Source organism: Salvia hispanica, chromosome 2, assembly GCF_023119035.1.
Source record: "Salvia hispanica cultivar TCC Black 2014 chromosome 2, UniMelb_Shisp_WGS_1.0, whole genome shotgun sequence".
Taxonomy (NCBI): domain Eukaryota; kingdom Viridiplantae; phylum Streptophyta; class Magnoliopsida; order Lamiales; family Lamiaceae; genus Salvia; species Salvia hispanica.
In genome coordinates this window covers 9216532-9229522 of record NC_062966.1, presented here as the reverse complement: position 1 = coordinate 9229522, position 12991 = coordinate 9216532, and the positions used below count along the sequence as shown (strand labels likewise).

The following is a 12991-nucleotide window of genomic DNA, read 5'->3' as shown; positions in this document are numbered from 1 at the left end:
GAGTTGGTGTTGCATTTTATAATTACAAGTATATGAACCTAACAAATTTTAAAAAATTTATAATTATTCATCAAATATCAAGGTTTGAATACGTAGTATTCTTAAAGTTAAGCTTCAAAACCATTTTTTTTACCTCTTAGATAAAAAAAATATTTAAGAAAAAAATTAGATATAATCAAAATTGAATGTCGCAATCATGATTTAGTAGGAAACTTTGTTGATATTAAACTATTACTGTTTGAATCCATTCGGAGACACCAAAAAAACTGAGAATAATAGACAAAATTAACATGTCTCGTGCACAAGATGACATGCATAAATAGAGAAATATACTATTGTTAGTAATTAATCACTTAATTATATTAAAAAATACTAATTATAGAAGGTGGGCCTCTAAGGGGGCCGGGCCTGGGCCTGGGCTGGGCTTCAGATGGTCCAGGGTCTGGATTTACAAAATGGCCCAATTAGAGCCCATCTCAACTAATGAGCCCAGCCTAGGCTTGCTTCGTTTCACTGGTGGGCCGGGCCTGGGCCGGGCCAGCCTAGTTGACAACAATTATAATTCTAATAACGCATTTTTGTGGACAACAATTAAAAAGTTTTGATATTTATTTCATTAATTTTTCACCATCTTTCTATTTCATGATCATCTTTTTCTCCTAACTTTACTCGGGCACATCTGCATCAGTTTATCATGTTCACAATAACCTCGTATATCTGAATAAAATAATAATCTCGTACATATCAATAAAATAACATTAATTATGTCTTAGTAGTACATTTAATTACTCCCTCCGTCCTATAAAAGTTAAGACAAAACTTTTGGACACGAAGATTAAGAATTTATATTAAATAAATAGGAGAGATGAAAAAAGTAGGAAAGATAAGAGAGAGTAAAGTAAATGATGGAATAAAATAAGAGTGATTAGATGTTTTGTTTTTAGTTAAAAAATGAAATGACTCAACTTTATTGGGACAGACTAAAAATGAATAGGACTCAACTTTTATGGAACGAAGGGAGTACTATGCTACATGTGATGTAAACATCATTCGTACACCTGGCCGAGTACTTTTCGCAACACAATAAAAAAGGATTGAATTCAATTGTGCTGCTGCAATTGAAATTCAAAACATTGGATTTTTTTCCCTTATGACTTGAACGCGATACGCAACAACACCACGTGGATGACTAGTATTTCTCTATAAAAAAAAATACTATAATAAAATAATTAATTTAGGGAAAAGTGAAATAAATTGCACAACTCCCCCCGTCCCATAAAAGATTTATCACTTTTCTTTTTATTTTATCCCATAAAAAATATTATATTTTCATTTTTAGCAAAAGTTCTCTTTCACAATAATATAAATATAATATTTTCTCTTTTTCACCTAAGACACAAAACAATACCTCCTAAAATCTTGTGTCGTCCCACAAGCATGACATCTTTTATGGGACGAAAGAAGTACTACCATAAAAATTTTCAACATATTCAATCAATTTTTTTTAAAAAAAGGGACAATATCATTTAAATCATTACTTTTAATTGAAGTTGGGTCAATTTCATAACTTTCAAATTCTGTAAATTAAATCATAATTTTATTATAATCATAAGTATCACACGAGACTAATTTGATAATCGGCAATAGCGTGGAAGCCGGATTTTTTCAATATGGAACAAATATTTTTATTTCAATTGACTTGAAACAATGTCATTTTATCTTTCTAATCAATTTTAAAACTTTTGTTCTTAATTACCACATTGACATCTGAATTATTGGTGTTCTATATTTGGTTTTACTCTCGAGGTTTCTTGTTAATAAAAGTGCTTATTTTCGACATTGAAATTAAGAACATTGTGTTGAATGAAGTAAGAAAAATGATTAATTTTTACCAATAATAGAATGACTTATTATCTTAGACCTTTCTAAAATAGAAAAATGACTAAATTAACATGAAACGGATGAAGTATATAATATTTTGGGCACTTATAAATTTGGTTATTCGTATTTTTATTATTTCCTAGGGAAAATTTTTAGGATAATTGTGAATTATAGTAAAGTTATACTATTAAAATTAACTGTAAAATAATAGTCCACTACTAGTTATGATTTAAATACTCATAACTAACATAATTAAGATAAAAGGAGAAATTAAAGATAAGTGTGACAATTCGAATAAGTACGGTGGCGCGGGCGCCCCTGATATTATATTCCTGTATGATTCAACTATGTAAGTTTTCTTGTGGTTCTGATCCTTGTGGAAACATACATTCTAAGTTTTATATAAAGGTTATATAAACAGTTTAAGTATTAAAAACATGAATTATTTACTTACCTCGTTAAATTATTAACTTTGATCAAAATATGACTTATCCCACAAAGATTAAAAACATTTACTTAATAGCAGTTTAAGTATTTATATAACTTTTATACGTCAATTGTATATAACAGGCATTTCCAAGAGAGTTTCAAAAATGATACGTAATGAAATATCATAAAAATACATCCTAAAAATTTCTATAAATTAAAAGTGGAAAATACACTCAAAGTGAAAATTTTATCCCATCTATTTTAGGTAAAATATGAATTATACATATCTTGTTTTTTACAAGATGAACCTCAATCTAAATTATATGTAATCTCAATCCAACTTTAAGTTCAAACACATTTTAACTCAAATTTGAATTTTACACAATCTAATTCATGATTTAATTCTCAATATATATATTGAAAACAATCGAAATAACAAAATAAGAATGCCAACTATTGTAAAAAATATTGAAGAGACAAAATGTTTAAATTGATAGCACAAACTAATCACATGTCACTTCAGAGCTCATTGTATTAAAAAACTCCTACTAGTACTATTTATTAGTAGTAATATACTACCAATACTTCATATTGCCACCAAAATATTATTTGTTCAACAAACAATGTCTTATTCTACACAACCAAACACTTCGAGAGTTCATCGTCCATCCTATGGTTGGATTGAAGATGGAGCAACATACAATGCTGAAAACTTCATTACTCTAACACCACAACCAAGCAAATTAGTACAAAAGTCAAATCAAATATAACAAGAAAAAAATAAAATGAAGGCACTATATGAATATGAAGATGAATACTTTGATAAGATAACACGGTAAGAGTTTCAATTTTTAAGCAATTTTTTTTACTATATTACTTCATCTTTAACAACATCTGTATAAATAAATTCGAAATTTTCTATCAACATATAAAACGTAACATTTGTTATTTAGAATATTACAACAAAACCAAAGTTTCATTTGAAACGATAGCAATATTATGCGAATGGAGACCAACTTTCCATAAAGTGTACAATCCTGCCAAACAGTGGCGGACGCAGGATTTTGAAGGTGGGGGGTCCAAACGTATTCCTAGTACTAGGGTATTTTTTTGTGTCAATAATTTAGAGAATCAATTACAAAAGATAGAGATATGGGTAAGGTGATTGTTGATAGATGCAACGCCAACATAAAAAAATAACTTTGTCAAAAAATAAAACATAAATTATTGTAAGAAAAGACTTGAATTGTATTCTAATTATAGCTATATAAAAATGTAAAACAAAAAAGTGATACTACAAATAAGAACACATAAAATAAATAATAGAGAATCAATATAAAATGTATGAAATTTTTTTAGTAATTGCTCTTATAGTGAGAATAAGATTCTAAAAGGCATATATTAAAGTATAATTTTTATAATATCTATTGTAAATAAGAAACATAAGGAAAAGTAAATAAAAAAAATAAGGGAAAATAAAAATAATAGGAAGAATCAGTAAAAAAGGCTAAAACCTTAAATCAGGGGGTTTGGTTCTGATGGGAATTGATCTCTGGGCAATCACTTGCCAGGGCTGGTGAAAAAGCCAACTGGGCTACTGAATTATTTAGGATAGCTGTTAATATAGATAATACATAGTATATTAGTAAAATGGTTGGGGATTCCATGGGTCCCCCACGACCCTCTTTAGGTCCGCCACTGCTGCCAAACATGCAAAAATGATGGTAAAAATTGTTTACTTTATAAACTATATACTCCATTTCATATGCAAAAAATATTTTATTTAATGTCATGATTATAGCGAGTAGAAATTCAATATTTATTCTTCTTACATAAATAAAAAGAGATGATATCTACATTTGCAAATAGCAGTTAAAGTATTTATACAACTTTTATACTTCAATTATATATAATAGGCATTTCCACAAGAGTTTGAAGAATCATACAGGAATATAATATCAGAAAAACTTCCCACCAAATTGGGTAGCTAGGGTCTGATCCTTGTGTGGTTCTGGTTGGGAAGGAATCAGCTGCGCTAACAATCGCGTCATCTCTATGTAAGTTTTCCTCTCGTGCGTTAACCGCATAGATACTGTATGTTCTAACCCCTTCATCTGCAAATTTCAGTACACTAGCCCCCATCAACTTAAGTGGCCAGTTATCATCAGACATTGTGAAAATATCAAAGTTGCAGACACTGTATGTGTTTCATTTCCATAACTTCTATTTCCTCATGTGTGTTAGTACAATGCATTGTTGATATCAATACGGATATGTTGGTTCGTGTAGGGATTTGTCGTACAAGCCATAGGAGATATGAAGAAGTTGTCAAGCTTATAAGAATAATTACATAACATTTTATGACACGTCGACGACTTGTTCCTAAGAAACTATGACTACATGAATCGCAGGATACTCGTAGGTTGTGGATTTTCTGGTCCAATCCCATCCTCAATCGGATCTCTGCAGCAGCTGGTATACCTGTAAGAACCGACTATGTGTTAAATAAATTTTTGCTACTTCTTTTAGCATTTCCCATCTTATGCTTTTTCCTTGAACCGAAGGTCACTTAACTCAAACTGTTTCATTGGCGGGATACCTCCTACAATTGGCAAGGATCAAATCTCTATTGACTGGACTTAGCTGATAATAAACTTACTGGAACGATCCCCGTTTCTGATGGAACTTCACCCAGACATGCTTCTCAAAACAAAACACTTGTAATTTCTCTGCAATTTATATGTTGTAAGTTCCTCTGCTCTTTATATGTCTGTAAATTGCTATGTTTCAACGTATTGAATATGCATATGCCAATCTTAGGCAGCCATTTTGGAGAGAATCAGTTGTCTTCTGGGCTCTTCAACTCAAATATGACCCTTATACATTTGTAAGTACATCACAATGTCACAAAAATGAAACATTGTTTGTGGTTATTGTACATATAATGCAAGCATTGTTTTGCTTTGTCCTAATAATGTTTATTCGATTAGGCTTCTTTAGAACAATCTGCTTACCGGAGAAATCCCCTCCACGCTGGGCCTTGTGAAGGCTCTGGAGGTTGTGTAAGTAACATAAACATAACCTTTTGTTTGCATAATGAGATCTTTTGTTTGCACACCGGCTTGCTAGAAATTCTTTAAGTGGGTCAGTTCCTGAAAACCTCAACAATCTCACACATGTGCAGGAGCTGTAAGTAGAAAAAAAAAACAGTTAGCTTTCGACTTCATATTCGTTCCCATCTTAAAGGTGAAAACAAATTGCACATTTTCAGGTTCTTGGCAAATAATAAGCTGACTGGTGTTTTGCCAAACTTAACTGGCATGGACTCACTCAACTATGTGTAAGTCACATATATTTAGTAGTAACAGACAATGATGTATTGTAGTATAGTACTAATGGATAAGTCTTGAATTCATTGCAGCGACCTAAGCAATAACTCATTCGATGCAACTGATGTGCCTCCGTGGTTTTCATCTCTGCAATCTTTAACTTCACTGTATGTTTCTCCTAACTAAGTGTGTATTTGGCCTTTCTCTACATTATCTTATACGTCGTTGATGCATAGGATAATGGAGAAGACACAACTTCAAGGCCCACTTCCACCCTCCATGTTTAGCCTCCCCCAGCTGCAGACTGTGTAAGTAACCTTTTCAATCAGTATGTTTGATAATCATTTCAAGCCATCATCATCATAGTCATATATACCTCCGTTTCCCAATTCAGCGCATTTAAGAACAATCGGATCAATGGCACCTTGAGCTTTGGTTCCAACCCCAGCAGCCAACTGCACAGATTGATTTGCAGGACAATCTCATTGATGGCTACACACAACGAGCCGGCCTTAATATCCAAATCGTGTAACTTTTCCATTACTCTGATACTATCACCCATATCTTGATGATGATTCTGCTGCTGAGATTTTCCTTCCCATGTTGCAGGCTTGTGGGAAACCTGATTTGTGATGAAGGCGTCACAGAGAGCTACTGCAAGATTCCCAAGCCTTCTCCCCCTACGTATACAACGCCATTAGAGAATTGTAATCCTCAGCCTTGCACTGAAGATAGAGTCTTCAACCCCAGTTGCACATGTGCATATCCATACACAGGAACACTCTTCTTCCGCGCTCCTTCCTTCTCCAACTACGGGAACTCAAGCATTTTCGCATCTCTTCAGCAAAACATGAAGGCCCCATTTAAGTCACATGGCCTTCCTATAGATGTTGTTTCTCTCAGCAATCCAACTAAGAATATGGATAACTACCTACTGCTCAGCCTGCAAGTTTTCCCATCCGGCCAAGACTATTTCAATCGAACAGGGATCTCCGCTATTGGATTTATGCTAAGCAACCAAACCTTCAAACCACCAAAGGAATATGGTCCCTTTTACTTCATTGGCAACAGCTATCCTTATTTTGCAGGTAAAGTTTCCAAAATGCAAATATTTCAAGAGATCAATCTATTGTTGCCACCTTTTTTTTTTTTTTTTTTTTTTTTTTTTTCCTGATTTCTGCAAAATTTGTGTAGCAAGCTTCATCGAAGAAGTCAAGCACCGGCATCATCATAGGAGCTGCGGCTGGTGGCAGCGTCCTAGTGCTGTTGTTACTCATGGCGGGAGTTTATGCTTACCGGCAGAGGAAAAGAGCTGATACAGCTGACAAAAAGAATGATCCTTTTGGTATGTTTGAGATTCAACATATGATTTTTGTTCTTCTTTATGCTCAGCAGTTGTAAGATATATTTCATGTATACGTGCAGCTTCGTGGGATTCAAATGAGAACAGCGGTGGAGTTCCACAGCTGAAAGGAGCAAAGAGCTTCTCATTTGAAGAACTTAAGAGAATCACAAATAACTTCTCAGAACTCAATGACGTTGGAAGTGGAGGATATGGAAAGGTGACTAACTTGAGTTCTAGAATCTTTACTTGCAAAGAATTAAATTTGCCATTCCTAAAATGGATTGCAAAGAATTAAATTTGCCATCACAAGAATGTTGTGGCTCTAGTAGGTTTTTGTTTCGAGCAGGGTGAACAAATGATGGTTTACGAGTTCATTGCAAATGGCACATTGAAAGATAGTCTCTCAGGTTTTTCCTCTTTTTCAACATAGCTAAATCTTGAAATAGATGCACAGTAAAACTGCCTCTTATATTCAGCTTATAGGTCTGGTGTTTGGTGTTTGTGATCACCTTATGTAAGAAGGAAAACTATTGAATAATAGTATATTTCTTTACAGGAAAGTTAGGAATCAGATTAGATTGGATGAGAAGACTGAAAATAGCCCTTGGAGCAGCCAGAGGGATTCAATATCTGCATGACTTAGCCAACCCTCCAATCATACACAGAGACATAAAATCAAACAACATCTTATTGGACGAGAGACTGAACGCAAAAGTAGCAGATTTCGGTCTCTCTAAGCCTATGAATGAACCCGAAAGAGGTCATGTCACAACTCAAGTTAAAGGCACAATGGTAAGTATACTGCAGCACTCTTACTCTCATTTTTCATGTGAATACTCAAGTTGAAAATCATTGATAAATATTATCCTTCCTTTCTAAACTCAGGGATATCTGGATCCCAAATACTACATGACGCAACAGCTGACAGAGAAGAGCGATGTGTACAGCTTCGGGGTGCTGCTCTTGGAGCTTCTAACTGCAAGAAATCCCATTGAGAAGGGGAAATACATAGTGAGGGAAGTAAAGCAACTTATGGATACAAACAAGGAAATGTACAACCTTGAGGGCATTCTTGACCTGATAGTAGCCTCAAGCCCGTCTCCCAGAAGCGTGGAAAGATTTGTGGACGTAGCTCAGAGGTGTGTACATGAGTCGGGCGAGAGCAGGCCACATATGAGTGAGGTTGTTAAAGAGATTGAGAACATCATGGAAGCTGCAGGGTATAATCCTAATGCTGAATCAGCCTCAACCTCAGCAAGTTATGAAGGACACAGCAAAGGCTCTAACCATCCTTATAGTAACCAAAGCCTCTTTGCTTACAGTGGATACTACCCCCCTTCAATGCTGGAGCCTAAGTAGGATTGCTTTATGATCAAAATCCATTGATTTTCTGTAAATTTGAGGCAAAATACAAGGCTTTCTACTTAGCTTGTCATTTTCTAGCAGCGTTGTTTGTTTGAAAGAATTGTTCAAATTGTTGTGCACATTTTTTTGGTTTGATAACTGATAAGAGATTGCAATTTTGAAGCAATATAATATTTTATTGTTGAGTTAACTACAAAAATGGTTCATGAACTTTGCCGTTTGCACGTATGCAGTCCTTGGACCACAAATGATATTTTTTGAGGGACCACAAATGATAATTTTAGAGTCCATGGACCACATACGTGCAAATGCAAAATCAGGGACATTTTTGTAGTTCACTGTTTATTGTATTGGTAAGAGTTACTAGGAAAATAGTCTGATCAATATGACAGCACAAGAAAGTAAACAGATAAGTGCAAACAATCCTACACTGAAATTCTCACAAAATTCACCCATATAATAACTTGAGATTCAATGCAACACAAAATTCTATTCATCAAAATACAAATCTTAATCTTATACTCCTCCGTATTTGAAAAAACCTAAAGAAATAGGCCATCTCAGATGATGATAGGCTTCTCCAGGAGAGCAGAGAAGTACCACTCATTCTTCTGAATGCCTCAATCCAGCTTCATCCCGGTGTTCCACCTCAATCTCTTAAACCCGACCCGGTCGATCATAGGCATGTACGTCTCGTTAAGCTGCCACCCGACGCAGAAGAACCGGTCGAGCCAGAAGAGCCCGCCCGGCCTCAGCAAGTAAGAAAGATGGGTGTTACACCTTAATCAATCTTAAAGTAATCCAAATAGTTTATCTCCAAGATCATCCACATAATTTGGGTTTAGCTAACTCCAGAACCACTACTAGTCTACTAAACTCCCCCTTCCAAGAAGTGAGATTACTTATATTAAAGTCATGGATTAATCCAATAGTCAAAATTGTTATGTATACATGTATAAATAACATCATTTTTAGTTTAATTATGATACAACCATTTTATTTAGCTTAATCGGTTCCATCCTAAGGCTAAGTCAATGATTTTATTTGCAATTGATATGTTAATAATTTGACAAAGTATGACTCTTTGATAAACACGGGATTTGCATGTTTTTAAGGCCTAGATTTGGCTCGTTTTAAATGTCAATTTTGCAAATTATGTTCTTAAATTGCATATATTATATATTTTGGTATTTTGATGTGTTTGTTGATAAATGATAGAAAAAGATAGAAAAAATTGTGCAAAAAGGTGTCAAGGTTCAGCAGCCTCTGTTCGAGCCCATATGCCAATGAGTTTGAAGTCCAATCAGTGCTTAATACATACCATTCTCTTCGTCTTCGAAATAGCTTCGCGTGGGTACCTTGAACATCTAAATCGGAGTTCTGTGGAGAAAGTTATGGCCATTTTACGAACGTTGCGCAGTGCAGTCAAAATTAGGCGGAAATTGGCGGAAATTGAAGAAAGGAAAGAAATTGTTGCCTTGTGATATCAAATCTCTCCTATTATGTCACGACCACAACTCCCTAGTGCTAGTGAGCGTAGCTATTTCGCGACTAAACAATTCTCAAAAATCAAGGGACAACGTAAAAAGGGTGAAATCACTCAAATCAAAAGTATCAAAGGCATATGGGTACATAGTCAAAACGTGATCAGAGTATCAAGACTAAGTTCATAGCTTTCTAGCACATAATTCTAGTTTTGCAGCGGAAGAGTCCAAGACAAAATAGCACGTATGAAGACATGCTACTTTGGGCTACCTAACTTCTTATTAAAAAAAAAAAAAGCCTGTCCCAACACCTTCGCCTGCTCGTCCACGTTCAACCTGCACATTTGAAAATAACATGCAGGGCTGAGTATTTGATATACTCAGTGGGCACATTGCCAAAAATGGTTCTATCTTTAATTGTCAATGCCACAGTTGAGTGATCACGGGGTTTTACTTTAAAAGACCCGAGTCACTAAAATACTTTTCCTTTAGTAAAGATTTTGATTGCGCAATCACGTAACATAGATATACCATATCTGAACCTTGTGTGAACCGGGAATGTGGCCACATTCCACGACGGTCACTGGACCGGCCAACCCCTTTTGTTAGCTCACGGTCCCCTTATGTGTACACTAGTCCGAGTAGGGTTTGCGGCCCTACTGGGACCCGAATTCGATTTAACTTGAATTGGCATAGCCAAGCAGATAGGTAATCATAAAACAAAACATGGCATGACAACATACTTGAGCAAAGAATCACATTTTCATACTAAAAACACGTTTTAAAAGAATGCCCACCTCAAAAGCTAAAGCTCCTTCCGAAATTTCCTTAACTTGGTTTTAGATGACGTTCGAAGACGTCCCTTTAGGAAATAAAAAGATACTTAATTAGATTTTGAGATATCCATTAAGCTTAGACATGAATGCATCCTAAGTGTGTGATCATTTTATTCTTTCTCTAAATTTTCTAGAAGAGTTCTAAAATTCTTGAATATTAATTAAATCAGTAGATTTAATTAAATTAGAGAAATTGTTCACTTAACTAGAGGGTGCTACCTCCCATGCCATTTATTTAAGCATACTAAAATAAGCTCGAGGTCTATTCATCGTTAGCGTATTGTAGTCTCTTAAAATTAATTATTTGAGCACTCGTACTAAAATTCCGGAAGAAAAAACGACTTATCCTCGTGGAGATAAAATGCGGGCTATTATTTAATCCATAACATAGGAGAGTCCATGATTTAATTAAATTCTTAGTCCATGCTTTATTTAATTTGGTGGCCCAACCTATAAAAAAAATAAGGGAGGCCCAAAACATTAATTAATTGAACATGGCCCAAAACAAGGAAAAAGAGGGGAAGCCCAAATACTCCCCATCCTCAACCATCGACTTCTCTCTCTCATTTTCACAAATCAACACAATCCAATCCCAACTTCTATCCCTAGCTTAGAAAGGAGACGGTGGCGCGACGCCTCCCCCTCGCCGTTCGCTGCTCCGATCGGCGCCTCCCTTGCGCCGCCGGGAATTCGATCGCCTCCCCCTCTTCTGTCTCTCGTCTTCTTATTCTCACCTCCATCGTCTACTCCCTAAAATAAAATTCCCAAATTGAAAACAAAAACCCTAACTCTTCTCCCTCCTTCCTCTCGGCGAAATCGCCGTTTCACCCTGTCGCCGGAGCGCCATAGCCGCCGCCTCTGCTCCATCTCCCTCTCTTCCTTTCTTCCTCGGCGGAAATCGCCGCTCACCTGTCGCCGGAGCGCCATAGCCGCCGCCTCGACACCAATTGAACCCTCGCCGCTGCTACCTACCCATCGCCGACCTCTGGGCTCGTGAGCGAGCCTCTGTCGGAGCTGTCGAGCCGCCATCGGAGAGGAGAAGACCTCGCTTCTCTCCGTTTCACCCCTTCTGCCCAGCGCTCCATCCTCGGCGATTCCGGCAGCAGAGAGGAGGCATCGCCTCCTTCTCCCTCTCTCGGCCGTGGCTTGCAGCTGTTCCGCAGAGCTCCTCGGAGTCCCGCCGTTGCCGGTCAACTCTACGATTAAGCTAAGCCTTCTCTAGTCCCTACCTCTTAGTGGCTTTTATGTTGAGTTCTTGGAGTAGTAACTATGTTAGATTGTTATGTGATTAATGGGGATTCCTTGAACTTGTTGGGATTTATTTGGTTGCTCACTGGAAAGAGCTTAACTCTTTTTAAAAAAAAGAAACTTGCTACTGAACTATAGCATAAGGGCAGCCTATCGTGCTTATGTTATATTGATTGTGATTCCTAAGTTGTGGTGACTCTATATGATGGCATGAAAAAAGATTGGGAGGAAGGGTGGAGGTGTATTACCTCTGGAAAAGTCGAAGGAGTGGCTGTCTTTGTTGTTACTCTCGGCTATGTGCCACTCTTTACTCTCTATCTTGCTGAAAATTTGAAGTGTGGGTGAAAGGAGTTGGTGTGTGGTGTGGAGGGGGATTTATAGGCAAGAGTGTGTACTCGAGAGGCTTTAAATGGCTGTTGTACCATTTGTTGCTATGTGGCAGAAAATCTCAACTTTAGTGATCCTCATGCAGCACTCTTTAACTGAGAATTGGTGGTATTCTAAGGACATAAGGACTATGCTTTCATGCCATTTGTTGTCTTTCTTCTCCTTTTTGCAGGGGCTTGTTGAGGGGTCAAAAGTTGCAGCTGTTCTTGCCTCTTTTGGCAAGTGTTTTGGTCTACTCTAACAAAGGTATCATTGTCATCTTCCTTAAGTGAAATCTGTTGGCTGCTTTAGTACTCCTAAATTTCCCTCTTGCTCCCCTTGCATCTAATATACTTGTTTGTCTTTTGTAGGAGAAAGAGACAACTTGCTGCCACCCAACTGTCCCGGGAGGTAGGCTCGCTGCCTTGGCTCACCGGCTGACCGGGTGGGGTCGCGGTGGTGTGCGGCTCGGGCTCGGAAAAGAAGAGGCCCAACGTGTAGTAAAAGAGTCGGCCTTAGTTCTTAGCCTTTTAGCCCATACTTGTAAATTTGTGTACTAGCATTCTCATTTCCTTTTTCTTAAACTCACGTGTACTTAATTAAGTAAGCTAAAGTGTAATTTGGAAAGTAGTTGCACTTTCTTAGCTAGAAAGTAAATTCTTCACATTCTTCTCCGTTAGATGTGTATCGAACATATTTTTATTTTGC

General features: G+C 36.6%; 1 long non-coding RNA gene and 1 pseudogene across 1 annotated transcript; both read left to right on the top strand.

Moving 5' to 3' along the window:
• Positions 1-4314: 4314 nt before the first annotated feature.
• On the top strand, positions 4315-8343 carry LOC125206231 (annotated as a pseudogene).
• Positions 8344-11245: 2902 nt separating this feature from the next.
• LOC125203769 lies at positions 11246-12956 on the top strand. The gene is made up of 2 exons (XR_007173435.1): positions 11246-12550; positions 12655-12956. It is a non-coding gene; the product is annotated as an uncharacterized LOC125203769 (long non-coding RNA).
• The last annotated feature ends 35 nt before the right edge of the window (positions 12957-12991 follow it).